Source organism: Mirounga leonina, unplaced genomic scaffold (genome assembly GCF_011800145.1).
Source record: "Mirounga leonina isolate KUSES-001 unplaced genomic scaffold, KU_Mleo_1.0 Mir_115, whole genome shotgun sequence".
NCBI classification, from domain to species: Eukaryota; Metazoa; Chordata; class Mammalia; order Carnivora; family Phocidae; genus Mirounga; species Mirounga leonina.
Genome location: NW_023270268.1, coordinates 14,742,154 through 14,769,639, shown reverse-complemented (window position 1 = coordinate 14,769,639; position 27,486 = coordinate 14,742,154). Strand labels below are relative to the sequence as shown.

Genomic DNA, 27,486 nt, shown 5'->3' with positions numbered 1-27,486 from the left:
ACTCGCCATAGAGCATGGAGCTGATAGCTCAATCTTATCACCCATGATATCAAGGCCTGAGCCGAAACCAATAGTTGGACACCTAGCTGACTGAGCCACCCAGGCGCCCGTCTTTCTCTCTCTCTCTCTCTCTCTCAAAAAAAAAAAAAGAAAAGAAAACACATTTAGAAGAAGATCCTGTATCTCCAGATAATGGATATCATCAGAATATATTGAGTCACAATTTTTTAATATTATTGTGTCATAATATTTTTTAGAGTATGTGGCAGAAGGATATCATTATTTTGACACTAAGTGTTCCCTAGTAGAAATCAAAACAGTTTTCTTCCCTTTGTGCCCAAAATAAAATTTTTCTCCAAAGATCATCCTAAACTAATCAAAATTCTTAATCTTCTAAATCTTCATAATGAATTGCATTGCTACTTGTATGTTATTGGTAAGAGTGTTAAAAAAAAGTTCTTTATCCCATCCTACCAGTACTTCTTCTTAAATAATTCAAATTTTCAATTTGAAGAAGTGTTTCTTTTGTTTTTGTGACAAGGCAGTTATATTTATTATCTCAAATGAACTAATAGGTTTGAAATACCTGTGTTGGATAATACAGAAGTTTAAAGATCAGAGATAAAGCAGAACTAGAACTACCTGGAAATACTTAACTATACATTGAGAAAATCATTGATATGTTGAGCTTAGTAACTGAAGTGATTGCTCAAAACTAAGAGTTTTAGAAGCCAGATTATCCTTTTATTATTTTTCAGTTTTGATTTTTAGTTCTGTTTAGATGAAAAGGGAAATGAGATAATGACATCTACACCAAATCTTGTGTTTTAACTTGGGAATCTATTAGCAACAGAAATACAGTTTAGTACCAATAACATTTATATTCATGAAAAATGTAATTATTTTTTGACATTGAGTATATCGTTCACTAAGAGTATATCATTCACTAACTGGAACTATTTAATGTTTTGGTCAATATTTGTTATAAAAGTTATGAAACATAGGCCAAAGAGTCTCAAGAGAATGAAAAAAAAATGCTTTTGTCTGTGCAGCTAGGCAGAGGACAGTTATAGTTTTCCAGGTAGAGCAAACTCACTTAAAAAAATATGCATGTGGAGATCTTTGGGGAGAAAATAATGGCTTGGGTTGAGGAAAAGAGGAAGAGACCTGGGGAAAAATTTTATTCATCTTGATATTAAAGGAATCAGCAGAATATTCCATAATCCTTGTTCTCTAAAAATAAAAGCAACAACAAAAATCTTTAAAAGATTATAAATATCTTTCATCTTTACAAAAACTGTGAGACAGGTTTATTCACTTTTTTCAGAAAAGAAATACAGAACAATAAGGAAATTGTTAACTATAAAATGTAGCATTAGACATATTTATATGACATGTCTATGAAATGTTCCTTTAGTTAAGAGTTAAAGTGTGCTTTTACCCTACATGATCTAGATTATGTCAGTCTCACATCTCATTTTTGCTGAAAAAATAATAGAAATTTTAAATATTGATAATATATAATAATAATTTTGGTCACTTCTAATGATATCTTAATAAAAAATTTAGGAAAAATAGACTTACATGACATTCATTTTATTGCTTTGAATACTGAAGGATGATATATTTAAAACCAAATATATCAGTATTATGTTAAATATACACAGACTATTCAAAGACTGTCATACTGGATTAAAGAATGTGCTGATAATAAAAGATCTGTGGAAAATAGCAAAGGATGAAAAAATATCGATCATGAGTAAGCTAAAGTGGAAAGTAGCTTGATATAAAATATTACCATGAGACATAGCAGACTTTCAGAAAAAAAAAGTATTACTTCCACCAGAAGATAAAAAAACTCTGTGTGCATCTAATAAAACAGCTTCATATTATATGAACTAAGAGATAAACACACAATACTAGAAAATTTGAACTTACCTCCTCACTGATAGAATGAAAAAAAGAAAAAATACATTAAGGAAATAGATGATTGGAATTAAAATTATTAACATCACACCCACTAGGATGGCTATTATCAGAAACAAAAAACAAATGGAAAATATTTATCTTAAAATTAATATGGAATTTCAAGGGACTCAAGGGAATCCCTGAATCCAAAACAATCTTGAGAGTGGAACCAACTGGAGGTTTCACATTTGCTGACTTCAAAATATGTTACAGAACTACAGAATCAAAACAGTATGTCACTGACGTAAAGACATACATATAAATCAATGGAATAGGATAGGGAGCCCCCCAAAACCCTCATATAAGTGGTCAAATGATTTTCAGCAAAGATGCTAAGACCACTCGCTGGGAAAAGGGCAGTTTTTTCAACCAGTGGTGTTGGTTTGGGGAAAACTGAATATCCACATGCAAAATAATGAAGTTGGACCCTTACCTACTATATACAAAAACCAAGTAAATATTGATCAAAGCCTTAGATTGTAAGAGCTAACACTATAACAGTCTTAGAAGAAAGATAGGGGAAAGCTGCATGGCATTGGATTTGACCATGAGTTTTTGGACATGGCAACAAAAGAAAAAAAATAAGTGAAGGTCTCTAAATCAATCACTAATAAAATACAAAGAATCATCTAGTGACTCCAATCTTGGAAAAATACTGTGATCTTTACTTTGAATTTCACTAGAACTATCTAAATACATAACTGATGAGTAAAGAATATAACTTCAGCTTCAAAACTAAATCATACCTATGCTTAAATAGTATAGACAGTAAATGATATGGGAAAATGTTCACAATGTATTGGTAAGAAAGCAAATTGTTAGGGTTACAGCCCGATTTATTTATGTCTTTTTCTTCCATTAAAATTACAATTAAAAAGTAAAAAAATATACACAGAAAAGGAAAGAGGGAGTCATCAGTGGATAAAAGATTTCAACAAATATTCTGAAAGAAACTAGGTATGAATATATTGTCAAAAGAAATAGAGCCCAGGAAGCTTCAGCACAGAATTATATTAGGAGTCCACAGTGGAGATGGAAATCAGTTTTCCCAGAAAGACGATGGCAAGGAAGCCCTATGAAAGCCCTAAATGTAAGATGGAAGATGGATATGAGATTTTTGGAAGTCTTTTATGAAACTAATGTGCTTCTTTGTCTTCTCCATTTCATCATGCAGAAAGACAGGCAATCCAGGGTTCCTTCTAAAGCCAGAAGAAGAAAGGACCCACCCACTCTAAAGAAATAGAAAATTGGACAAACTGGGAAAAAGCTTTAGCTTATTTCTTTCCAGGGTAAGAATTCCAACTTACTCCTATTCTCAGCATGTCATGTTTACTTTGCAAATTTAGATGTGATATGTTGAAGAAGCATGGTCTCAGTTTTACATTATGCAATTTAAAATTACTTCTATTTTCACATTCTCATTTTAAAACTCTTTAGTGATTCATTTTCTCAATATTTGTGTAGTGATTCTTGAAACAATAATTATATAGTTATTCACTAGCACCCAGAGTAAGAAAGTCATCACTCTTTATTAGAATTATGACACTTATTTCTAAAATGAGGAACATAAATGATAATGTGTAAATCATTTCAAATGACAAGTTGAAATTCTCTAATTAGACTAGCTTCAGATTCTATTCTTGTGTCTTGTGATTTAAGGGAAGTGGTGAATTTAATTGAAGATTGTTCTTTCACGTTAGTGGAACAAAATTTTACCTTTAAGCAAATCAACTATATGACTTCTATGGCAAATAGCTTAAATAAAAGTCAGTTGAGAATGGGCACGTGTAGGGAGGAATAACCAAGCACATCTGAAATCAATGCTCTCTTTGCTCAACCTACAGATATAATTCTAATCCATTTATAGCACTATTGTGTTTGGTAGACTATCTGAAAAACTTAATTATGATGATCCTTGTTAGATCTGTTGTTTTATTCTGACAAGTCTCACTATACTGAATAAACTGGGATACTTGTAACCAATATAGACTTAAAGCATATAGATCAATTACTAAGATTTGAAGTTAGCATTTAGCACTATTAGATTTCTAATTATTTGTTAACTATTCCTTAAAAAAATTTAAAGCTGAAGAATATAGTTACTGCAAAAGATACCAGTTTTTAATTCTACTGAAAGCTTTCTTTCCACTCAACTTTGATTTCTGATTTTGGATGAAATTCATTAGTTATCTTCATTATTAAAACAAAAGAAAAAGGAAAGAGAATATCTATTAAGCATCTTGGAGCATTTATTCAGCCAGAATCTATCCAGAAGTATCTGCATAGACTAGTCCATGAATGATAAAGCTAAATTACAATTTTGCACAGATAATAGGCTCTTAATAAATTTTTGTTGAATCATTAAGTTTAATCTAAGGTTGACATATAGGCAAAAATTTATAAATTAGGTAAATGAATGAATAGCGAATGTTAAACTTATATCACAGAGAAGATTAGGGATAAATGCATTTTAAAGTTTAGAAGCAGGGACACCTGGTGGCTTAGTCAGTTAAGTGTCTGACTCTTGGTTTAGGCTCAGGGTCCTGCATGGGGCTCTGTGCTGGGGGGTGGAGCCTGCTTAAGAGTCTCTCCCTCTGCCCCCCCACCCCCCGCCCACCATTGTGTGCTTTTGCGCATTCTCTCTCTCAAAAATAATAAATAAATAAACTGCTTTAAAGTTTAGAAGTAAACTAAATTATTTAAGTTGAGCACTTGAGAAAAATCATTAAGGAAAGATGAAATAATTAGAGCACACTCATTCTGCTTTGGTTTCTGCATATTTTAATTTTCTATCCAACTACAAATAGAACTCACTTAAAGCAGTGTAGAAAGGAAATCAAACATTTATTATATGTCTTTAGTGTATCAGGTACTGAAATGGGTTATTTTATACGCTGTTTCATTTTATCACTAAAACCATACTATGAATTAAGTATTATTATGATCAACATGTTCAGATGATAAAATGATATTCAGACCATTTAACTGACTTGCCTTAATTTAAAAATCTCAGGAAATGGAGCCAGAATTTAAATCCAGAATTACAGAAGAAGATATTCAGTTGATACATATAGCCATCCTGGTTGTTAAATATCAACACTGCCTGGGCCAGTCTTAATTCTGAAGTTCATATTATTTCCATTATTTTATAATACTCTAAATATTCAGTGCTTTTCTTTGACTGGAACTTTTTTAGATGTTGGGATACAGTGGTTAACAAGATAGATATGAACTTTTCCCTAAGTGGATTTTCATTATCTTGTAGAGGACTTCATCAAATAAATTATAATATGATGTGTTAAGTGGTATGTAAAGTAATTGAGAGGCCTGGGGGCACATCATAGGAACTTTGACCCCTACTTACCATTTGTTGGGTTGGTTTAGACATCACCTAAACCTAGCCTAACACCCTGTACCTAAAGCCTTAGTGTACCACATCTGCTTGCATAACATTCTGTATTTGTCTTCTAATACTTAATACTTAACATTACTTGAGGAGAGGGATTTTGTCTTTGCCTAAGCATTATGTCTGGCTCATAGCAAACCTTCAATAACTATTTCAGAACCAAAAACAAAAAAACAACAAAAAAATAGAATCAGGGTCTAAAATTGCAGCAAAATGTGAGAGAGCAGTTTTAGGTAAGATTTTAGGTATTATGATGAGAAGTGATGGAGATTTCCTTGTAAAGTAGGAGGCAAGTTTATCTTTTAAGAATGAGGAAGATGGTGTAGGATTTATTTATAAAGGTTTAGAATGATCACTGTGCAGATGCAAGAGGAAAGAGAAAGAATACATAAAAAGGATAGCCTTGAAGATGTGCTAACAGTTCCTCTGAGGTTGGAATCTTGGAACATGTAGTGGTACCAATAGGCATTGTATACATAATTTCCTTTAAGAATCAGCAGCTCAAATGCAAGAAATCAGGGATCAAGCCTAATTTGTTAGGAATGCTCTTGGCCTCAAGTAATTGGAAAGATAAAAAGTAGTTTGAACTTGTAAGGGTTAATTTTGTCACGTATCCGGAAACAGATATATAGAATAATGATGATTCCCAAAGTTAAGAACAAAAAACTTCACTCCTCAAAATGTTACTCTGAGTTCTTCCCTGCATATCAATTGGAAATGGTTTTTCTTCTGTTTTTTTCTAAAATCTTGTTTTGTACAATACTTTTTAAATTAAAATTGATCATTAAAATAAAAGTTTAGAAGGAAAATATCTCTCTGTGTTGTTTCCAAAACATTTTTTGGTTCATGCTGAATGTTATTTAGTACCAGACAACATTTGAACATCATTAAGGAACCCAAGACATAAAAAGAACTGATTGTACACTTTAAATGGATGAATTTTATGGTATGCGAATTATATCTCAATAAAGCTGTCAAAGCAAAAGAAATGAACAGAAAAATGGGAACTTCCTCCCCTACACATCGCAAAACTTAAAGAATAGGAAAAAAATGACTATTCATTGTACAAGTAATATATCAAGAGGTTTCTTAAAAAGTGGTTTCTGGTTCTGGGGTGGCAGGGAAAGGTGGTAGATGAGGCCTAATCTTCTACCAAGACTATTAAGTGAGTAAAGCTTATGTTTTTATACCAGACTCTTCTTCAACCATTTGTATAATATATGTAATAACTTGCTCTGATCTCACAACACTTTCCACCTTGCTCTTTTCTTTCTTTGCATTTCTGTCCTTCTAATTCACAAAAGGGGGAAAAAGAAAAAACCAAGCAGAAACCTACTCAGAGTTGGCTAAAATTGTTTTCTCCACTTGCTTCATAATTTCAGTTTAGCATGCTCCAATAAGGATTTCATCTCTTCCACTACCCTAATGTTGTTCATAGATCACCGATGACTTCCATGTTAAAATCCAGTGTCAATTTCTCTGTTCTCCTTACTCAAATACTAAGCAATATCTAATACAATCAACTGTTCTGTTTTTCTGGAAACATAAAAGTCACCAACTTTGATCCAGTTGCTTGGTCAGTCTTGATCACTACCACTTGATCACTACCTTTCTCTTATTCCCTATATCAGTGAGTTCTACCTATTTCACCTCTAAAACATGTGGAATCAGTCCACTTTTCTTAGAGCCCTACTTCAAAACCGAAACATTCTCTTTTCTCAAATCTATTCTTTTTACTGTAATATAATGTGTTTTTAAAATATATACTTTGGGGCGCCTTGGTGACTCAGTCGTTGGGCGTCTGCCTTCGGCTCAGGTCGTGATCCCAGGGTCCTGGGATTGAGCCCCGCATCGGGCTCCTTCCTCGGTGGGAAGCCTGCTTCTCCCTCTCCTACTCCCCCTGCTTGTGTTCTCTCTCTCGCTATGTCTCTCTCTGTCAAATAAATAAATAAAATCTTTAAAAAAAAATAAAATAAAATATATACTTTGTTGGGGCGCCTGGGTGGCTCAGTCGTTAAGCGTCTGCCTTCGGCTCAGGTCATGATCCCAGGGTCCTGGGATCGAGCCCCGCATCGGGCTCCCTGCTCGGCGGGAAGCCTGCTTCTCCCTCTCCCACTCCCCCTGCTTGTGTTCCCTCTCTCGCTGTATCTCTCTCTGTCAAATAAATAAATAAAATCTTTAAAAATAAATAAATAAATAAATAAAATAAAATATATACTTTGTTGAATTATACCATTCATACAAAAAAAGTGTGAAAATTGTAGATAAACAGCTCACAAATTATCCCAAAGTAAGTGTACTTGTATAACTACATTCAGGGTAAAGATGAATCTCTTCTTCTCACTCATTATCTGTCACAGTTATTAGGACCCTTGAAGAACATTGCCTGCCCCAGAGAAGCTTCCTCATGGCCACTCTCAATCTAGATCCCTTTGATCCACAGCTAACTGCTATCTTAACTTTTAACACTGCAAATTAGTTCCACCTGTTTTAAAACTTCATTTAAATGGAATCATATAATATGTATTTTTTAATTCAAGCTTTTTTGGTATGTTTCTGAGATTGAAGTTTGTGTAGCAGGAGGAGTTTGTTCATTTTTATTGCTATATAGTATTTTATACTGAGAGTACACCATATTTCACTTTTCTGTTCTACAGTTTATAGATACTTGAATTTATAGTTTTTGTCTACAAATCTTGAGCATATCTTGAACTTATCTATTGAGATAGGTAGATATTAGATATAGATATTTGTGTCATATATATACCTAGAAGTACATATGTTCAAATTTAGTAGATAGTGAAAAGCAAATTGCCAGTGGACATACCAGTTGGCAACCCAACCAGCTGTGTATGAGAGTTCAGGTTGGTTTATATTCTTGCTAACACTTGGCATGTTAGTCCTTTTAACATTGACTTTGCTGATAAGTTTAAAGTGGTATCTCATTGTACTTTTAATTTGCATTTCCTTTATGACTCTTAAGTTTCAGGACCTTTTCATATTTATGGGTCATTTGGATTAACTCTTGTGAAATACCTGTTTAAGTCTCTTGGCTGTTTTTCTATTAGGTTCTCTGACTTTTTTCTAATTAATAGTAGATCTGTACCAGAAATCCTCCCTACACTTAGAACCTGTCACACTGGTCTCATTTTTGCTTTCACAAAGGCCCAAATTTTCTTCTTTTCAAGGCTCTTTATAGGCTGTGTCTTCAATTTTCAACTTTCAGCTCAAATGTCATCTTTCATGTAAACCTCTCTCAACCATCTCCTCATCTCCCCCAATGTGCACATCATTCTATTATATCATCCTGTTTTTTTTTCCTTAAGCATCTATCAACATCTGAAATTTTATCTTGTTTACTTACTGGTTTGCTTATATATACTGTCCACTTCCCTTCTTACTGGAGTGTTAACTCATGCTTAAGTCTGTTTTTTTTTCCCAGTTTTTTTTATTATGTTATGTTAATCACCATACATTACATCATTAGTTTTTGATGTAGTGTTTCATGATTCATTGTGTATAACACCCAGTGCTCCATTCAGTACGTGCCCTCTTTAATACCCATCACCAGGCTAACCAATCCCCCCACCCCCCCCCAGAACCCGCAGTTTGTTTCTCAGAGTCCATAGTCTCTCATGGTTCGTCTCCCCCTGCAATTTCTCCCCCTTCATTCTTCCCTTCCTGCTATCTTCTTCTTCTTTTATTTTTTTTTTACATATAATATATTATTTGTTTCAGCGGTACAGGTCTGTGATTCAACAGTCTCACACAATTCACAGCGCTCACCATAGCACATACCCTCCCCATTGTCCATCACACAGCCACCCCATCCCTCCCACCCCCCACCACTCCAGCAACCTTGTTTGTTTCCTGAGATTAAGAATTCCTCATATCAGTGAGGTCATATGATACATGTCTTTCTCTGATTGACTTACTTCCTCTGATTGACTTACTTCGCTCAGCATAATATTCTCCAGTTCCATCCACATTATTGCAAATGGCAAGATTTCATTCCTTTTGATGGCTGCATAATATTCCATTGTATATATATATACCACATCTTCTTTATACATTCATCTGTTGGTGGACATCTTGGCTCTTTCCACAGTTTGGCTATTGTGGACATTGCTGCTATAAACATTGGGGTGCACGTACCCCTTTGGATCCCTACATTTGTATCTTTGGGGTAAATACCCAGTAGCGCAATTGCTGGATCGTATGGTAGCTCTATTTTCAACTTTTTGAGGAACCTCCATACTGTTTTCCAGAGTGGCTGCACCAGCTTGCATTCCCACCAGCAGTGTAGGAGGGTTCCCCTTTCTCTGCATCCATGCCAATATCTGTCCTTTTCTGACTTGTTAATTTTAGCCATTCTGACTGGTGTGAGGTGGTATCTCATTGAGGTTTTGATTTGGATTTCCCTGATGCCAAGCAATATTGAGCACTTTTTCATGTGTCTGTTGGCCATTTGGATGTCTTCTTTGGAAAAATGTTCATGTCTTCTGCCCATTTCTTGATTGGATTATTTGTTCTTTGGGTGTTGAGTTTAAGAAGTTCTTTCTAGATTTTGGATACTAGCCTTTTATCTGATATGTCATTTGCAAATATCTTCTCCCATTCTGTTGACTGTTTCTTTTGCTGTGCAAAAGCTTTTTATCTTGATGAAGTCCCAAGAGTTCATTTTTGCCCTTGCTTCCCTTGCCTTTGGCGATGTTTCTAGGAAGAAGTTGCTGCGGCTGAGGTCGAAGAGGTTTCTGCCTGTGTTCTCCTTTAGGATTTTGATGGACTCCTGTTTCACATTTAGGTCTTTCAACCATTTTGAGTCTATTTTTGTGTGTGGCGTAAGGAAATGGTCCAGCTTCATTATTCTGCATGTGGCTGTCCAATTTTCCCAACACCATTTGTTGAAGAGACTGTCTTTTTTCCATTGGACATTCTTTCCTGCTTTGTCGAAGATTAGTTGACCATAGAGTTGAGGGTCCATTTCTGGGCTCTCTATTCTGTTCCACTGATCTGTGTGTCTGTTTTTGTGCCAGTACCATACTGTCTTGATGATGACAGCTTTGTAATAGAGCTCGAAGTCCGGAATTGTGATGCCACCAGCTTTGCTTTTCTTTTTCAACATTCCTCTGGCTATTCGGGGTCTTTTCTGCTTCCATACAGATTTTAGGATTATTTGTTCCATTTCTTTGAAAAAAGTGGATGGTATTTTGATAGGGATTGCATTGAATATGTAGATTGCTCTAGGTAGCATTGACATCTTCACAATATTTGTTCTTCCAATCCATGATCATGGAACGTTTTTCCATTTCTTTGTGTCTTCCTCAGTTTCTTTCATGAGTATTTTATAGTTTTCTGAGTACAGATCTTTTGCCTCTTTGGTTAGATTTATTCCTAGGTATCTTATGGTTTTGGGTGCAATTGTAAATGGGATCGACTCCTTAATTTCTCTTCCTTCTATCTTATTGTTGGTGTATAGGAATGCCACTGATTTCTGTGCATTGATTTTATATCCTGCCACTTTACTGAATTCCTGTAAGAACATATTATGAGCAACTATATGCCAGCAAATTAGATAATCTGGAAGAAATGAATGCATTCCTAGAGATGTATAAACTACCAAAACTGAACCAGGAAGAAATAGAAAACCTGAACAGACCTATAACCACTAAGGAAATTGAAGCAGTCATCAAAAATCTCCCAACAGACAAAAACCCAGGGCCGGATGCTTCCCAGGGGAATTCCACCAATCATTTAAAGAAGAATTAATACCTATTCTTCTGAAACTGTTCCAAAAAATAGAAATGGAAAGAAAACTTCCAAACTCGTTTTATGAGGCCACCATTACCTGGATCCCAAAACCAGACAAAGACCCATCAAAAAGGAGAATTACAGACCAATATCCTTGATGAACATGGATGCAAAAATTCTCACCAAAATACCAGCCAATAGGATCCAACAGTACATTAAAAGGATTATTCACCACGACCAAGTGGGATTTATCCCTGGGCTGCAAGGTTGGTTCAATATCCACAAATCAATCAAGGTGATACAATACATTAATAAAAGAAAGAACAAGAACCATATGATCCTCTGAATAGATGCAGAAAAAGCATTTGACAAAGTACAGCATCCTTTCTTGATTAAAACTCTTCAGAGTATAGGGATAGAAGGTACATACCTCAATATCATAAAAGCCATCTATGAAAAACCCACAGCGAATATCATTCTCAATGGGGAAAAACTGAGAGCTTTCCCCCTAAGGTCAGGAACATGGCAGGGGGAATGTCCACTACCACCACTGCTATTCAACATAGTATTAGAAGTCCTAGCCACAGCAATCAGACAACAAAAAGAAATAAAAGGCATCCGAATTGGCAAAGAAGTCAAACTTTCCCTCTTTGCAGATGATATGATACTTTATGTGGAAAACCCAAAAGACTCCACCCCAAAATTGCTAGAACCCGAAGAGTATATGTGTTTATAGATGAAGGGAATTTTCTTGAACTTGGAGCATTGCCTGATATTTCTTATGTGCATTATAATTATATTCCTAGTAAAATTATTTAATCCCTAATGATCTTCATTTTCCAAGGTAACTCTAAACCATTATTGCTATATTGCCTGGAACACCTTTTCCAGTCCAAAATTTACAAGTCCATAAAACATTTTTACAATTTAACTTTTGCAACAAGAAGTTACAGTTTGGCAAAATAAATCAAGTACTTTGGGTACACAAGTATTTAAGGCTATTTAATTAGCAGAGACACTGCAGGTTGAAATTTATTGAAAATCTGTAGTTTGATGGTTTATTTGGAAACTTGTTTTCATATTAAAATATTTCTTTTTTTTAAAGATTTTTTATTTATTTATTCATGAGAGACAGAGAGAGAGAGAAGCAGAGGGAGAAGCAGTCTCCCAAGGAGCAGGGAGCCCGATGCGGGACTTGATCCCAGGACGCTGGGATCATGACCTGAGCCGAAGGCAGACGCTTAACCGTCTGAGCCACCCAGGTGCCCCATATTAAAATATTTCTTCAGAATTTTCAATAATTGATTTTAATTGAAGATCTGATATATGAGCTATAATTATGAACAACATGCATAGAAAAATATTAAATCTGATAAACTATTCAAAATTTTCTGCAGCTAGTAACCACTTTGATGTATGTAGATCAATATCATATGTTTTCTTTAGAATGTTTATTTCAAGGATAGATTATGTTGCTAAAATATCTTTGAGACATTACTTTTTTATATTGTTAATTTTGTCCTTTTACATTTATATTAGCCTTTTGTATTTATTTCCTGCATTCATTTATAAAATTCATGATATTGATGATGTAATTTTATTATATTTATTTAAAACACATATATACTTGCATTCTGCTCTCATTATTCATGGTCATTATGTTCTCTTACATCATTATGAACACTGAATTAGCAATTCTGAATCCTTACTCCTAGAAGAAATGCAGAATTAGATTCCTGCATAATCTCTGGTCACAACATTTTCATTAATCAATACAGAAACTTATTTTTTTATATATATAAAGTGTTTAAAGACATTTTATTTAATCTGTACTGTTGATTCATTAACATTGAGCTCATGGCCAACAGCACTATAACTCTTGCCTGAATAAAGCTTATCTAACAGATTTTCTCCTTTTAAGGCACATCTCTGCCTTCTTGAACTTAAGAATTAAGAATGCTAGCCCTATTGGAGGAGGGACGGGGCTGGTGGACACATCATTTTAAATAATAAAATCACCAACAAAAGCAGTTACTGTAAAACTGTGGCACTAAATAGATCACAAAATGGATACCTCTTTACAGTATGAGAGCTGAAACAAGGCAGAACATTGCCTTGTGAAGGTGCAGCAAATATTGATACTGGAGATAACAAATAATTGAGAGTAGGCAAAATTGGAAATACAGAATCTGCAAATAATGAGGATTGATGTATAGCTATATAATAAAATATAATTTTAAATTATCCAACATAAAACTTTGAAAAATAGAGCAGAAGACAATTTATAATCTTACCACCATAAGATTTTTTTAATGTTTTCCAATTTTTGTCTCTGGTATATATATTTTCAAATATTGCATGGACAGGTACTCTTTTTGTCTTCCACCCAGTTTGCCACTGGAAAGCCCTCCTCCTCCATTGATGGATTTTAGATGGAGCTGTCTTTACCCAATGCTTCAAGGATGGTTATGTGACCTATGCCTAAAAAGTATGATATTCACCAGCTATAGTCACTGATACTGGGATAGAGCCAGAGTGGTGCTATAAGATTTTTGCTAGATTCCTGGAGAAGAGACACTTGCTCTTTTATACTGGACTTGAATTTGCTGCTACCGTCTTTTCCGTAGAATCAAGACTGACCCTAATGCAGAAGGAGGCAGAGTAGAGAGACTAAGAAAAACCAAATCCTAATGAAATAATTTAATTGGTCTTGAATTAACTTATTTTTATAAAATTGTATATATTTAAGATGTATATTTAAGATGTATTAAGATGAAAATATTAAAAAGATCTATTTTGATATATATATGTATATATATGTAGTGAAATTACTGCAGTCAAGCTAATTAACATATCTATCATCTCACATAGTTAACTTTTGTGCTTGTGTGGTAAGAACGCTTAAGATTTACTCTTTTAGCAAATTTCAAATATACAAATTATTAACCATAGTCAACATGCTATAAATTAGGTCTCTAGAACTTAAACTCATCCCATATAACAGAAACCTTGTACCTTTCACAAACATCCCCATCTCCTCCCCCACCCCTGGTAATCACCATTTTCTCTGCTTCTGTGATTTTGACTTTTTTTCAAATTCAGCGATAGTCCTACAATATTTTTTTTTTCTGGGCCTGAATTATTTTATTGAGCATGATACCCTCTGGGTTCATCCAAGTTCATCCATGTTGTCACAAATGACAAGATTTCCTTCTTCTTTAAGGCTGAATGATACTCCAGTGTATGAGGTATGAATAATGTGAACAGTGCCCCAGTGAGCATGGGAGTGCAGATATTTCTTTGAGGTAATTTTATTTCCTTTGGATATATACCTGAAAGTGAGATTATTAGATCATGGAACAAGCAATAGGTTTTGTGTATGCCTGCATGCACATGTGTGTGTGTGTGCATGCACACTTATGATTGATCCTAGATGAAAATAACAACTGAATTAATTCCATATAACATTTAAGATCATATTACATTATATGTTAAAAAAAAAGATAGGAGGGGAAGAATGAAGGGGGGGAAATTGGAGGGGGAGACAAACCATGAGAGACTATGGACTCTGAGAAACAAACTGAGGGTTCCAGAGGGGAGGGGGGTGGGGGGGATGGGTTAGCCTGGTGATGGGTATTAAAGAGGGCACGTTCTGCATGGAGTACTGGGTGTTATACGCAAACAATGAATCATGGAACACTACATCAAAAACTAATGATGTAATGTATGGTGAGTAACATAACATAATAAAAATACATATATATATATAGTTAAAAGCCAGTCAACCTAGAAAATTATGCATCCAGATTCCAGACTCTTAACTATTATCCTAAACATCTTTAAATATATATTTTTTGCTTTATTCTAGTATGTTGTATAGTTTCATATGATTTTGATAGTACATGTTCAAACTGAAATAATACAATGGTGAGAAATTGAAAGAACAAAATGTAAAAAAAAAAAAATCATATGACAACATTCAGTTGCTCAGGTATGGGGGGTGCATATCACTGAGTTCACCAAAAGAAGATCAAAAACAAAGGTTTCTAGAGGTTGTTTTTTTTTTTTTTAAAGATTTTATTTATTTATTTGAGAGAGAATGAGAGACAGAGAGCATGAGAGGGAAGAGGGCAGAGGGAGAAGCAGACCCCCCGCTGAGCAGGGAGCCCGATGCGGGACTCGATCCCGGGACTCCAGGATCATGACCTGAGCCGAAGGCAGTCACTCAACCAACTGAGCCACCCAGGTGCCCGGTTTCTAGAGGTTTTTTAAGGGAATAATTTTTAATGATGGGCCATACAATCCAAGCTGGAGAAGGATATAAATGAAGACAGGACGGGAGTAATGTATTATATTACTTGAAAAATGATTGGTTTTACTGGATTTGTTGGGAGAACAAGAGGATCAGAGAAGCTTGCAATTGATATTTTTGGGGGGTGATATTACTAGGAGAAATTACCTATGGAAGAGAATGGTTAAAGTGAAGTGAGTAGAAATAGAGAAACAGAGTTGAGTATCAGAAGATGACAGAGCTATGGACTGGATGTTAGATGAGAACAAGGTGTTTACATTTCCATCATACGAGTAATTCCATATATAAACTAAATACAGGTAAGTAATTTATAGGTACTTTGTTTAATTTTAGTGTTCAATTTTGCTTTGGTAAAGTAAAAAGAGCTTCAGAGTCAAGATCTCTGTCTAAACCTGCGTCTGCTATAAACATGTATCTTAGGCCAAAGGAGAAATATTTTGAAGATGTTTATCAGATGTTTATAGCTCCTGCCCCCATCCTACACATATACAACCAAGTCTGTTTCTTCTGCTAGCAAAGAAAATGGAATGTTCAGCCATTCCTTTCCCTTTTGGGGATAGTTTCAAATAGATGCCCCACCTCTCCGTAGTCAAAGCAAAAGTGAAGACCTATCTGTGTTTCAAGGTCTTGACCAATCCTGGGATTACAACTATGGCCATCCCTCCCACACTTGAGATTTGTGAGCTGCTGGAGGAATATGTGTGTATGGTCACAGCAATTACATTTCTGGGCCACCTTGTCAGACTGAAAGGTAATTCTGCTGGAAGTTATGACTTGAGCGTTGAGCTTCTTCTTAGAGTCCATTGATTGTGAGTGAAGGACCTGGCCCAAGCTCAGGGATTTGGCTAGTTAAGGATCATGTTTTAGGAGACTGAATCATCTCTGTGCCCCAAGTTCTTCCTGACACTCATCACTGCCTTCTTTTAAGATTTGTTCCTTATTGGGGCGCCTGGATGGCTCAGTCGTTAAGCATCTGCCTTCGGCTCAGGTCATGATCCCAGGGTCCTGGGATCAAGTCCCGCATCGGGCTCCCTGCTGCTCCACAGGAAGCCTGCTTCTCCCGCTCCCACTCCCCCTGCTTGTGTTCCCTCTCTCGCCATGTCTCTCTCTGTCAAATAAATAAATAAAATCTTTAAAAAAAAAAAAAAGATTTGTTCCTTATTAGTAGTAAAGTATAAATCTGTTTAATTCTTCTCTATATAAATATCTCCTAAACTAATTTGATCTTGTCATTTCTAATTCTTTATTCTTTTACACCTTGCTGGAATAAGAATCTCAGTCTGGGGGTGCCTGGCTGGCTCAGTAGGTTAAGCGTCCAACTCTTGATTCCAGCTCAGGTCATGATCTCAGGATTGTGAGATGGAGCTCTGCATCAGGCTCTGCACTCAGCAGGGAGGCTTCTTGAGATTCTCTCTCACCCTCTGCTCCTCCCCCCACCCCCACCCTCTCTAAAATAAATAAATACATCTAAAAAAAAAAATTCTCTCCCTCTATCCCTCTCTCCCCCAATCCCTCTCTTAAAGGAAAAAAAAAAAAAAAGAATCTCAAAGTCTGAATATATAGGTAGATTATTTTCCCTTTGCTTTGCTATGTGGATGTTAACTTGACCTAAGAATCCCAGGAAATCTTCACTCTGAAGTGTACAGTTGCTTTTTTGGTGGATGGAGGGAAGAGAGAGAGAGTGAGTACTGCCAAAGAAGTAGTTCTTTATGGCTTTGAATTCACTACCAACTCCAAATTCAAGATTTTATAGATCCTCACTTAATCTCTAGTATTTTCAACCTCCAGAGCCTACATTATTAGAGCATTTGGTTTGCTCCACCCATAATTCAAACACCTTTTCCCCCATTCATGGCAGTGTCCCTTCTTAATGTTTCCAGTTTATAGTAGTAAACACCCCCTACTAGTGTTTCCAAAGTCTGTTGGATGACAATAGCATAGTATGCCAATCTCCAGTGGTTTCTGTCATAGCCAGTAAAAAGAGAGATGAACCCTGAACCAGTCTATTTCCACCACAGACCTCTTCTTTTGGACCAGGAAAGACACCATCTGTAACAATTAGATATCTCTGAAGGCTGGATTAGAATGAATGTTTAGCCTGTTACTCTCTGAGAGTGCCTCTATTTAGTGAATCATGAAATGCTGCCTAAATCTGGTTTCTATCTATCAATATCTAATCTTGAGCCCTGAATTCCCAACTAGAATTCACTTTCTTTATGCCTTAAAGTAATTCCTAACTTGTGAAAGGTTGGTACTCAACCCCCTGAGTGGTTATGATATAACCTTATGGTAAGTAAAGATTTGTGGCTTTGTTTTAGGGTAATGATTTAATACAGGTAGAAATGAATATTTTACCATTGGCCCAAAATCCCACCTGGTAGTCCTTCAAATATATCTCAAATCTAAGACTTTCTTGTTCCTATCCTAATAAGGCCAGCTTAGTGTCACATTAAAAAAATATAAATTCTATTTTAAAAGCATTGAACGGGAGCCTGGGTGGAATCAGTCAGTTAAGTGTCTTGACTCTTGATCTCAGCTCAGGGTCCTGAGTTCAAACTCTGTGTTGGCATGGAGCCTACTTAAAAATAAATAAATAAGTAAACAAGCATTGAAAATTAAGTCTTTATGAAGTTTCTTAAGGCAGTGGCAGAGGAGGAAGTCCTTCATTTAATATTATGTAAACTAAAATTTTTCTTTACCCACCATCCCAATCTTTCTCCAACTCAATCTCCCTGTTGCACTTATCAGTCAGATGATGGCTTTGATACAGAGATGGCTTCTGGTTCTAACAACACACCTCTATCTTTTCTTTTGTAATCTCATGTGTTAGAAAAGGCAGAAACTATTTTGTGGGTTTAACTATAAAAGGCACTTTGGGGAAGTCCTTGACACCCATCTATGGAAGCCTTGCTGCAGCAGTAAGAAAGCAGTTTCTGAGAAGCTGGAGAAGCAGGGTGCCAAAGCCTCTACCCATTTCCACTGAGGAGTGGTAACTAAGGTTTATGTAGACAGGGAACAAAAATCCTAATTTTTAGAAAGGCTATATTAGTTTTCTAAGGCTGCCATTATAAAGTGCTACAGACTGAATGGCTTAAACAACAGAAATTTATTTTCTCATAGTTCTAGAGGCTAGAAGTTTGAAATCAAGGTGTCAGGAAGGTTGATTCCTTTGGAGATCCTTGAGGTAAGGACCTGTTCCCAGCCTTTCTTCTTGGCTTGTAGATGGTCACCTTCTCCCTGTATCTTCACATTGTCTTCCCTCTGTAGGTGTCTGTCCAAATTCCCTCTTTTCATAAGGACACGAGTCATACTGGATTAAGACCCACCCTAATGACTTCATTTTAACTTAAGGACCTCTTTAAAGACCCTATCTCCAAGTACAGTTACATTCTGAGGCACTATGATTTAGGACTTCAGCATATAAATTTGGAGGGGGGGGATATAGTTCAGCCCTTAACAGTGGCTTTCCAGCTTTTGACTTGGATACTTATGCTTAAAGACAATTTCTAGAATGGGTTTGAATTGGTTTTTCTTTTCTCCATTTTCACAAACTCTGAAGCCAGTACTAGCTTACTAAAAGAGAAAAACATGCATAATGTTTGAGATACCGAGTGTTTCATCGGAAAGCTGAATGCCACCATAAAGTCTTTGTATCCCCTTCTAATGAATGAAATTAAGGGAATTTCAGGGAACAGAGGTAGGATTAATTGTATGATAGCCCATATGTAATTTTATCCTTTTATATTAAGAAGCAGTGGTTGAGACATTTTTCAAATACGACTGGCCATACTTATTTTCCCTCATAACGATAAATTTGTAGTAATTCATCACATAGTTGAAGTATTTGTTAACAATTTTGAATTAAGGTTTTGGCAAGGTTCTGGGATCACTCAAATATTTACTACTGAAATATTAATCAGGACGCACTACGCTTCCTAGTGTAAATACCTTGAAGGAGAAAGTAATTCCTAAACATACAAAGAGGTAACTTGACTGTCTATGTTTTTATCTTGTGTCTCTTCCCTCTGTGTTAATATTTGATAAGGTGTTTCATTTATCTGAGACTTCTAAAGCCATAACCAAAGCTCTCTTTGAGAAAACTGGCATCTTCTAGTTTAGAGATCCTCTATGTAGTACCACAACATTACTATATAGTAGCTAATATACTCTATTAATATGTTTCTCTGTCTGAAAAATAAAATAAAATGTGCAAGTGTTCAAGATGGCAAAAAAACAAAGGCTAATGCTACTTGGGTTTCATTTTTTAGAATGCTCACCATGTTGACTTTTGTTTATATTATGTGACTAGTGATTTCACTGAAAACGTGCATGATTCATTTTAGTTGTAGAGTCAGTTGACCTTTGTAAAGTATATACCTATGGAGAGTAGGCATTTGACTTGTTTCAACCTATTAGGATTTTTTGTTTTATTTTGTATTAAAGAAAAATTCTGGAAGAAAATAGGTGTGTATTAATGCTGAGTAGGTTGGTTTTTTGGGTGGCTTCTTTTAGTCAGGCTTTCTGTACATTGAGATGTTACGTGATTCATGAATCCTGAATCTGAAGCTCTTCAATTCTAAAATCGCCATTAGAAGCCTTTCTTATTTGAGCCCAAGCCAAAGTGCTCTCATTGTTGCTTTTCTAAAAGTTCGCCGGGGGTGGGGGGGGGAGGACAGGTTCATACTTTTTATAATGAGAGAAGAACATTTTGCCTACCTTATAAAAATGTGATTCAGTATCTATCTTTAAAACTGGGTTTTAAAAATTGGATAATACACATAATAGCAGCAGTGAGCCACTTTTATGGGTATCCTATAATTTTATAATTATTACTCTAAAATTAAAATTCTGTACTTCTTTCTTTCAGAAAACCTACATAGTACATGCCACCCTATACACAAACTACATAGTGAATTGAATGGGCTCTCCCATAGCCTTTGAGATATATTATAAGGTCTGAGCCATTATTGTGTCTCTCCTGAGTCATATTTGAATTTTATTTTGTGCATTTTGGCTGGTTGGTATTGGTGGTATAGGACCATATAGATATAGATTATCTCCACTTCTGTATTTGTTACTAGATCAAACCAGTCTTCTTTTTCCCCTTCTAACTCTCTTTGTTAATGGAATGTACTGTATGTAGTCATACACTTTGTATTAATATATTCAAAATCATCAATCTGTTTTGTACTTTTTATGTTGTTGAGTAGTAATAATCAGGCTTGTATTAGCATATTAAATTTAGCCTTTTACAAAATTTAAAAAACAGCATGAACAGAAGCTTCCCTGCTTTTCTAAAGCTCCTCTACTGAGTATGTTCACTCCATACAATATACATTCTAAATATTAGTCCATATGTCTATGTACTGAAAATATTTCATCTCTGTCTCTTTCTTGCCTTTCAACTTATTTTATGGTTTTAAATTTTTTTTTAAATTTTAGTTCCACAGAAGATTTAATCTCAGTGTTTTCAAGTTTATCAATCTTTTAATGACTCCTGTGTCATACATACAAATACATTTATACTTCAACATTACACATATTATTTTGTAATTTGATAATTTTTTACATTAGTGTTTAGTTAGTCTGGAATTTACTTTTATAAATGGTGCTAGATTGAGATGGAACTTCATTTTTTTGTTGTAAAAAATATGAATGAATGTTGAATTTCTCACATGTTTTGGGCCAGCAAATATGATGATGATTATATAGTTTGCCTTGTGTAATCTGTAATGTGACATGTCTTTGGAAGCAGTGCTGGTGGCCAAGCAGCACACATATCAGACCTGCTGGAGCAGTATTTGCTAGAAAAAGCATAGAAGAATAGGGGTCAGTACCTCAGTGGTGAGTCACCATTGCCTCATTCCACTCTAAAGCAGAGCATAGCAATCCATTTGGGCCATGTGACAGATTCCATTAGAGGGACCTTGACCATTGAACTATGGACTTTTAATCAGTAATTAGAGAAACACCAGCTCCTCCCCTGGCATGATCAGGAACCAGAACCAGTAGTAATATGATGTGGCAGAACTTTGATTTCAGCACTGTCCTGACAGCATGGCATTCAAGATTGATGAGAAGTCCCAGCCCAGCTGAAATCTAAGACTTCTTGTTATAAATATAAGATGCTGCAAGTTAGGGTAACCTGGATGGCTCAGTTGGTTGAGCATCCAACTCTTGATTTCAGTTCAGGTCACGATCTCAGGGTGGTGAGATTGAGCCCTGCGTTGGGCTCTGTGCTTGGCCAGGAGTCTGCTTGAGATTCTCTCTCTCCCTCTCCCTTTGCCCCTCCTCCTGTGTGTACTCTCTCCCCCTCTCTAATATAAATAAATCTTTAAAAAAAAAAAAAAAAGATGCTGAAAGTTAGCAGGATTGCCATGCCAGTAGGCCACACCAGTTGGCCACATCAGTATACATGGTGGATTGTGTTAACCCTAGCCCCTTCCCTGACATGAGTACCATTGGAAGTGGCAATGGGGTCCAAACATTATGGCTGACCAATATCAACTGCTTTATGCTCTGAGCTATAGCAAGTTCCTGTGGAGCTTTGTAAGATGCCACATTTTTGGTAGGCCATGTTGCAGGGGACCATTCTTGCAACTAATTAATTTTTACTTCTCATTGCCTATTTGGCCACGATCAGTTTTTTTCTTAATATTCTAATGGATGTGATTTACTTTACAGATCTGATCTGCTTTAGCTAGGATTTTTAAAACTACTTTCCTAAATGCATAGTTTTTCCTTTTCTTATACTCTCCTTATCTGGCTTTTTAAATTTCCTTTTGAGTTAAAAATATTCAAGATATGCTCTAGGAGCTTTGTACATTTTTTTAAGTTTCTTTAGTTATGTTTCTAATATAATTTATTCCTGAATTTTCTCTTGTTCAGGAACTAGCTTTTGTTTTATTGATTGTTATTGACTTAGGTTTTGTGTACACTTCCCAAATTCCTATGTTGGAGCCCTAAGCCCCAATGTGGCTGTATTTGAAGATGGGGCCTCTAAGGAAGTAATAAAGATTAGGTGAGGTCCTAAAAGTGGGAGCCTGATCTGATAGGACTAGTATCCATATAAGAAGAGACATCAAAAAACTCATTCTCCTTCTCTTTGTGCATGCACTGAGGAAAGGCTGCAGGAGAAAGAGAACATAGTGAGAAGATAGCTGTCTACAAGACAGAGACTTCCAGCCTGCAAAACTATGAGAAATAAATGTGCTTTCTGTTAAGACTGTTATATAAAAGGTACCTGGGTGGCTCAGTCGGTTAAACATCTGACTCTTGATTTCGGCTCAGGTCATGATCTCAGGGTCTTGAGGTCGAGCCCTGTCTCAGGCTCCATGCCTAGATTCTCTCTCTCCCTCTCCCTCTACCCTTCCCCACTGCTCTCTCACAAAAAAAAAAAAAAAAGACTTATTTAAGCCACCTAGTCTATGGTGATTTTTTTTAATGGACGTCTGTATTGATCAACTTTATTAGTTCTTTGTTTTTTCTTTATTATTTGGGTTTTTTTCCTTGTTTCCTAGTTTATAAATTTCTCTTATACATCATTTTTTAAGTTTGGCTTGCATTCTGTGAAAAACCCTTAGTTCAATCTTGCAGCTCACTGATTTTTTTTTAACCATCTTGACAGCGTATTGATTTTTTAAATTTCAGTGGTCAGATTTTAAATTTCCATGATATTCTGTTGGTTCTTTCTAAAAAATGAATATTCTTCCATATCTTTTTGAAGTTATTAAATATTTGAAAATGCTGTCCTTTTCACTTTATTAAGCTTATGTTTTATAGGTACTGAGTTCTTCCTTTTGTTGGACTTGTTTCCTCTCTTTCATATTGGCTTTTCTCTTTGATTATTGTGATTGAGTCCTCAACTGTGTATTTGAGGTTGTTTATGAATTTGTTTACATAAGCTTTTCTCCCTATATGGAAGGAGGAGTGGTGGGATAAAACTTCTGGATGGAGTGAGCCAGTAGCTGCTTTTGGCTTTTGGGTAGTAACAACTCTCCATTCTTACTGAGTGTTGTTAGCCCCCTAAAGTTTCTGTTGTACCTACCCCCCCACCCCCAGCATTGGCTATCTCTGCTCTGCGTGACAATAGACATCTCCATTGCTTACTGCCTGGCCCAAAGAGCAATGACCCTGTAATGCTCTACTTTAGTACTCCAGCCAATCATTCTCTCGGCTGTCCAAGATCCCTTCTGTATTCTTTATCTGACATTTGTAGGCTTAGCACACCCTTGGACCAACTTTCATCTTTGTAGGAGGTTTCTTCTGTGCATGTTTTGGGCTGTGGCTTCCTTCTCTACTTTCCCATCTATTTTCTTTCATGGAAGGATTCCTCATAGTATCTGAAGATTTGAGGATATTGCCTTTTCTTTATTATTATATTTTAGGAGATATGACAATACCCTCTTCTGTACTTTTCAGGCTCCTAGGGTCAGATGAAAAGGCTTGGCATATAATCAGTCTTCCTTCTTGAACCAATGTCCAAGAGAGCTACTACATTTTAAAAATTCCTTTATTTTGATATAATTTCAGACTTCAAGAAATGTTTCATGAAGAAGAAAGAATTTCCAGTTACTTTATACTCAGCTTTCCCAAATATTTCCAAATCTTAACAATTGGAAATAATAATTTGGGAATATATACCAAATATATGGTTGAGAATACATATTGAATCATTTAAGAGTAAGTTATAGTGATATCACTGAAAATGGCAGAAGAGGAACTCTAAAAAATATGTCCCTCCACTAAAGCAATGTTCAAACTGGCAAAAGCTGTTAGAATTAACATTTTTGGAAATCCAGAATCTAATTTTAAAATCTAATAAAAACTCGACAGTACCTAGAAGAGTGCTTAATAAAGAATGAAGCTGCTAATTTCAGTAAGTGAGCCATGGGACATTTTGAATTATCCACTGTATTTAGTCAGGGTTCTCCAGAACAAACAGAATGTATATATAGAGAGAGAAACATTTATTTTAAGGAAATAGCTCATGTGATTGTGGAGAATTGGTGAGTCTAAAATCTGAGGGGATAGGCCAGTGGGCTGAAGACTTAGAAGAGAATTGCATTTCAAGTCCAAAGTCTGCTGGAAAAATTCCTTCTTGCTTGGGTGAGGTCAGTTTGTTCTTTAAATCCTTCAACTGATTAGATGAGGCCCACCCACATTATGGAGAGTGATCTGCTTTACCTGACCATCAATTTAAATGTTAATTTCATCCAAAAACATCTTCACAGAAACATCCAGAAAATATTTGACCAAACACCTGGGTTCGCAGGCCCAGCCAAGTCGACACATAAAACTAACTATCACACCCACCTACCCTCACCCATTTCCCAGCTCACAGGTAGAGGTGGGGATGGCAGCTGGCATTCCTGATTAAGCTGGCTGGTGCCAGAGGGGTTGACCACACACAACAAAGAATACAGTCTTTCAAAGAGTAAGTTACAGACATGAGCCCTCTCTATCACTTGATACATCAGTGTGCATTTCCAAACACAAGGAATTGTTTTTATTATTACATGACCATAATGTAGTTATCAAAATCAACAACTTAAATACCATTAGTATATGGGTCTATTTTAAAGGCTCTTGTTACATATTACAATATTTCACTCTCAAAAGTTTCTATCAATTTACATTTTCATCAGTAGAGTATGGCAATTTCCAATAACTCTTTACCATTTTAAAATTGTAGATTTATATTATTTTTTAAAGATTTTATTTATTTATTTGACAGAGAGACACAGCAAGAGAGGGAACACAAGCAGGGGGAGTGGGAAAGGGAGAAGCAGGCCTCCCATGGAGCAGGGAGGGAGCCTGATGCCGGGCTTGATCCCAGGACCCTGGGATCATGACCTGAGCTGAAGGAAGATGCTTAACAACTGAGCCACCCAGGCACCCTGATTTATATGGTTTTAAACTTTGCTGAATTGATATGCGCTTCTTCAGATTCATTCCAGGGATCCCCTATTTCTTTTTTTTTTTCTTTTTTTTTTTAATATAGATCTCATCTCCCTCCTCTGTATTTTGGTTTTTCTTTTTCTTCATGGAATCTTCCTAAGAATAAAAAATAAAAATTCCAACTCTGGGAGTATTCTAAACTTGACTGTTCCTTGTACAAAAGCATTTTTATCTATTACTGTTCTCTCTTACATACACTTTTTTTTAAAAAAAAATATCTTTACAACCTCTCTATGACATAATAATTTTGGAGATAAAATTATGAGAGGTTAAATGACTTTCCCAAAGTTATACAACCAGTAATTGGTAGACTCTGGACTCCTCTTAGACTTTCTGACTTCAGAGCTGATACCATTATTGAGCTGGTTAGGTGGGAAGGACAGTGACAAACTCAATCAACATTTGCCAAAGGGGAATTTATATCTGCTACATTTAATTGTCTTGAAGATAGTGATAAAAGCATCTTTCATGGGAGATGATACAAGGTATCAGACTGAAGCCTCTGGATGGGGATCAAAGGTAATGAAGAGTGCTAGATGTTAATGATGGGCAATAAATGTACCTTTTAGTCTAATATGATTGCCAGGTTAAGGGAAATTATGTATGAACTGAAAACAGAATAAACAGTGAAATCCAGCACCTACAAAGCAAGTAAGGCTTAGCAAGTCTTTAGAGCTGATGAGACTTAAGAACACAGATGTGATGAAAGGGTGGCTACTGAAATTTGGACTCTGATACATGGTTAAAAAGAACAAAGCACAGGAGCTGATAATCCAGCAGGGGGAGTAGAGGATTTTTGAGGAAGAACAGCCAGAATGGATAAATCAAGACACACTAAAGCAGGACAACCTTTAGAGATCATCTGGCCTTATTCTTCTTACATTACAGATAACACGGAGGCCCTCTTGAGATTACAGAGCTACAAGTTGCATAACCAAGATTAGAAACTACATTTTTGATGCCAAGCCCTGATCTTTTTCTACTGCCTCTTAAATATTATGAAATTATAATCCGTAACATTAAAATTATCTTATTACTTCAGATTCTCTTCGGAAGTTTGAAAATTGAAATTATGATCCTAAAATGATTGAAGTCTAAAGACCTTGCTACTGATACTATTACTTTTCTCCAACCCAAAAAAGTGGCATCATCTGGGGTAGCCTGCGTTAAAAATGGAACACTTCCTATAACAGCAGTTTTGGAGAACAAAAGAATAATGACAACTTTTTTCATTTGGAAGAACAATCATTATTTTTCTCATTCACATACAAACAATAAAAACAGTTTCTGTTACAAGCAGTCATTTATCTTCATCCCCATTCTGTACGTATTTTTTCACACTGTCTCATTAAATTCTCATATTGTTCAGAACTCCTTGGATATGTTGTAATTTTACCATCTGGGATTCATCAGTCACAAAATACATATACATTGTAATAAAAATGGATGCTTCACAAGGATTCATATTGGCTGTAGTCCATCTTAAAGGCCTTTGTTCTGTTAAACAATGGAACTGTGGACAGTTGATCTTATTAATTTTTTCAGACTCTACTACAACATTCTAAAATAACATTCATGGAATACATAAATCTTTGGAGAATTTATGTCAAATCCACGTAGATTTTTCTCATTTTCTTTAGCTTATAAATTTTACTTTAATGTTACAAATATACCTATAATAGTAATTATACTGCATAAAGTTGTTTAGAAGTGTTTAGTGGGGTTCTACAGACCTTGGTGGTCTCTTTTATAAATTTAACTAGTAGTGCATTGTAATATATTGTTATAAATAAAAAATTGCTCACTAATCTCTTTCCCATCTGTTGGGTAGTTCTAGATGCTCCACAGAAATAAGACATTGAGCAAAACTAGGGAAATGATAGGAGAAATTCCTACATGTTAATTAGTTAGCCATTTGGGGATCAGAAAACAATGTTTCCATCATCAACTCCTTCACTGCTGGAGAGACAAAAATAATGTGTCTGCCCTCAAAGAGCTCACAATTTAATGATGGGAAGTATGCAGTAACACTATAATATGAACCAGAATGCTGTAACTACCAGAAGTTAAGGAAAGCCAAGCAGGGAGA

The 27,486-nt window shown here is 35.6% G+C and overlaps 1 protein-coding gene across 1 annotated transcript in view; it reads left to right on the top strand.

Annotated features, from left to right (window-relative positions):
* The first annotated feature begins 2,025 nt into the window (after nucleotides 1-2,025).
* The window catches only part of ZCWPW2 (zinc finger CW-type and PWWP domain containing 2), a 135,652-nt gene continuing 110,191 nt past the window's right edge, over nucleotides 2,026-27,486 (top strand). Inside the window, exon 1 of the mRNA XM_034993411.1 lies at nucleotides 2,026-3,257. The gene's annotated coding sequence lies outside the window, so the exon portion shown is untranslated. The remainder of the gene's footprint in view (nucleotides 3,258-27,486) is intronic.